Raw genomic sequence first — 4140 nt, 5'->3', positions numbered from 1 at the left:
TATTTCTATTAACTATTTAACACATTTTTGAGAACATCATCTCACAATTTCAGTGAGAAGAAGCACACACAGATGTTCTGAAATGATTTCCTTGCAAGTGTGAGACAGCAGTGGACAAATAAAAAGGAATATCAACAAACTGAGTCCTATTTTCCAGTCGCAAACAAACCTGATAAAAATAGCTCCAGAGAATGAAAATACCTTTAGTATTATTCCCTAATTACTGTCCTGATTTGGTCAAGTCTGCTGTGCAAAATTTTCTTTTAGAAACTGCTTAGGACACTTACATATAGCATACTTCATAATAGAGCTGCAGGGAACTCTACTTTTAAAGCAAGATAGCTTTGCTTCAAAGCACGCAATAAGTACATTTCAACATCATAATTTATTGAGCTGACTTGGGCTTTTCTGTCTCCTTGCATACATGGCCACAAACAGATAGTACAGTCATGCTGCAAACAAATCACAGTCAGAAGAGACCCCTCCATATCATATCTGGAGCTACATATGTGACTTCACATTGGAGTGCAAGATTTTGCACAAATATGCTGTATCAGTATATATCACAGTTTCTTTTTTCAAGTACCACTTTATGAATATTGTTGCATGCACACTAGAGGGAGTTGTAGGAGCACATTAATTTCATAGAAAAATAGAGGTAAAATACCACACATATCACTACGAAATGACAGAATTTTAAAACCAATTTAAGGTACAAATAGTTAGGGAATGAGACCAAACAAAGTTTTGTACTCAGTCAAGTGTGTCAGTGCCATTTAACACATCCTTAAATCAATACAAGTAAAGTTTCAGTAAACCTACAGACTCTTAAACAGCAAATCAAAACAATCATGGTTACTTTGTAGGTTTGGAAATTTTTGCTTGGTTGCTCTTAACTTTTGAGGCTTGTCTCTATTCTATATATATATGTATATATATACATATATATATATATTTTTTTTTTTTTTTGCATACAGATATGCGTGTATATATATATACATACACACACACACACATATACACACACATATATCTGTATGCAAAAATACATTATAATATAACAATACATTCAGATAGTAACATATAACAAGATTACTATTTGTTATTAACCTACTAGAGTTGTGCAGAGATTAATGAAGTAACATTAGGAAACTGGATGAAAGTCATTTAATGTATTCTTCAATTTTATATGTTTGGAGTTTTATTTGTTTGGGTTTCTCTTTTTTTTCCACTATTAGAGATGACTACAAGTTTACTTGCTATTCCCTTCCTTTCGTTCAACTGTTCATAAACTTTTCTATTTATATTTGCTTGTACTTACATTAATTGAGAAAATAAAAAAGAGCCTTACGAGATGGAAAGATACCTGCAAATATTAGCTTTTTGGGTGGTTTGCTGCTGCTGAAATGTCAGCTCAGGAGATCTCTTTCTGTTTTGTTTTTGCTGCAACAGTCAAATTATAAGAACATGGATTAGAATATACATCATTATCATTTCCTGATCTGGAATTTAACACCATCACAAACGCAGACATGGCAAAACAACAAGAATGAAAACAAAAAATTGAAGACTGGGAAAACAAACAAATAACAAAATCTTGTCACATATACATACCAAGTCTTAAAAATAGCAGAAAACATATAATTACTTAACATATTTGTCTTTTTTTTTTTTTTTTTTAAAAAGAGGGAAAGATCAGGACTTCACTATCTAAAAGGCATCTGTCTCAGTTCCTGTGAAAGCTAGGAAGGGAATTCAAATACGTTCTAAAACAAAAAACCAAACAACATTACCACAATGAGATTAGAAAAGATATGTAGATTTCTGCAAGAAACAAGACTCATCTAATCACAGTATTTTAGAGCATATAATGAATGTAAGGTAATTTCCTGTCTAAAAATAGCAGCTTATTTGCATTGAAGCAGATGTAGATTCCTCTTTTCTTGAGGGTGATGTTACTGGATCAAATTAAATGGCAGCCTGCTGGTTTTCTTCTCCTGCAGTTCTCTTACGAGTTAGTGAGAAATGGCATTATACATCCTTACTTTTTAACACTGTTACATTTTCTTTATGAGGCATAACTGGATTATGCCTTTTTATACAATGTCTCAAAAGATGAGATTATTTGAAGGCTTCTCAAGTAATCCAGTATTCATATTCTGAAGATGCACTTCTCCCAGGGTGATTATCTTCACTAAAAGAAAGATTATTTTACCCTATTAGGGATTAAAATGAATTGTTAAAAAAAAAAAACAAAACCAACAGTAAAGCAGAAGACCAGTGGTCTCAGAATTAACATAATGCATTGGTAAATGTACATACAGTTTTACCTGAACTCTGACTGAAGAATGTTCTTTTTCGTGTGATAAGGGAGAACATTAAAGGTAAAGGAAAAAGATATCCCCACAAACTATTGAATACCTCAGAACACAAAACAAAGTACACCCCACTCAGGTCTCTGAAGGTTTCTTCCTAATGCCTTCCCCACTGCCCCTCCTCTCTGCGTTACTAACTAAGTTTAGGTCATAGAAACCCCTTCTTTGCAAATACATGTGATTCAGATCTATAGGTTCCTGTGGTTGCAACTGAAGATAGTTAGCAAAAAAAAAAAAAAAAAAAAAAAATGGAAGACAAGGAGACAAAACTTAAGTCCCAAGAGGCAGCTCATGAAATTCTCCTGGTGACAGAGAGGCTGCAGACTCATGGTCCTGCTGAATTTGCAAGAGCCCAGAATAGCAGGAATTGGCCACAACTGCGTGAGACCACCAGCAGACATTCACATAACCCTTACCATATCCACTAAGGCATTAGCTGCTACATACAAAGGCTACACTGTGGTGGTTCTAGCTCATACCTATCTCTAACTATTCAGAAAGGCACAAATGTTCCTAACCATAACAATTCATCCCAAAATCTGCCTGGCACAATCACAATCCCTTGATTTCTATAAGATTGATCAACCTATGGTTATAAATATACCTTACTCTGATGCTTACTCTGATGGTACATTACACGTACAGATTACTGGAGTTTCAGCTCAGCTTGATCATGTATTAACGCAATATGCTCTAGCTTATTCTGATAATGTATAGTATAATGTATATTGTATGAGTGAAGTTCTTCGATGACATAACTGTAACAAGGGCACCTACTGAGGAGAATACTAGCAGAAAGTAGATTGTGTTGACACATTACATAGGAGTGCAATTGTAGCATTAACAAGATGAATTGCATAAGCTGATTTAAGAAGCTATATGGCGATGGAAAGTGCAGCAATGACAGCAGAGTAGCAAAGTCCCTGGCTGCCGCAAGTGAGTGCTTGCTCAAAGGAAACAGCCACGGGCACAGAAATAATGGAAAAAATCTGCTTACCTTAGGAAGGCTTCAGGTATGCAGGGAAGTCCAGTGAGATACCCTCACCTCTACTGCCAACCCTTAAATGAGGTCCAGTCACTCAAGAGCACTGCATGCACCTGAGCTCCCCAGGGTTGGCCCTGCCTTCCCACCAGGTGCTCAGTAACTGGTTCAAACCATGAATTAGCTCTTCTGCTACAGAAGCCTAGTTAGTACAAAAGGGAGCAAGACAAGCTGTATAAGCTGTTAATAGTATTTTCATTCATTGTTCAAAAGCAAAACCTGATATGATTGAAGATGCCCATCAACCCACTGATACCTCCATTAAAACTATCAGAAATCCAATTGCTTGCATGGTCTTGAGCAAGAGTAAAATCTGAAAATCAGTTTGAGCCCTGACTCGTGATACACTTGACCTTCTCTTTTAAAAATAAGAGTAGTTGATAAACTCTATTATTGATACAAAGAACTATAAAAACCAAGATATTTTCTGAGCATTAAGCACAAGAAAGGCAAGCATGATTCATCATCTGGCAGGTGGATCATCACTGAGTAAAAACCAAAAAACCATAACATCACTAAAAAAGCAGAAATTGAAGACGACAGAGTACTACAGCATTAATAGATGTGTGGATCAGATCACAACTATTCGGCCTCTAAAGGTGTGCTGAACTCATAGGGGAGAGCTGAACTTAGATAAAGATGTCAATTTTTTTGTTTCACTTCAGTTCTACAGAAGATAACTTCTTTTGGTATTTCAAAAAGCTCCCAGCAAGTATGACAAAG

Source organism: Tympanuchus pallidicinctus, unplaced genomic scaffold, assembly GCF_026119805.1.
Source record: "Tympanuchus pallidicinctus isolate F22 unplaced genomic scaffold, pur_lepc_1.0 scaffold7, whole genome shotgun sequence".
Classification (NCBI taxonomy): domain Eukaryota; kingdom Metazoa; phylum Chordata; class Aves; order Galliformes; family Phasianidae; genus Tympanuchus; species Tympanuchus pallidicinctus.
Note: the sequence above shows the minus strand (reverse complement) of the source record.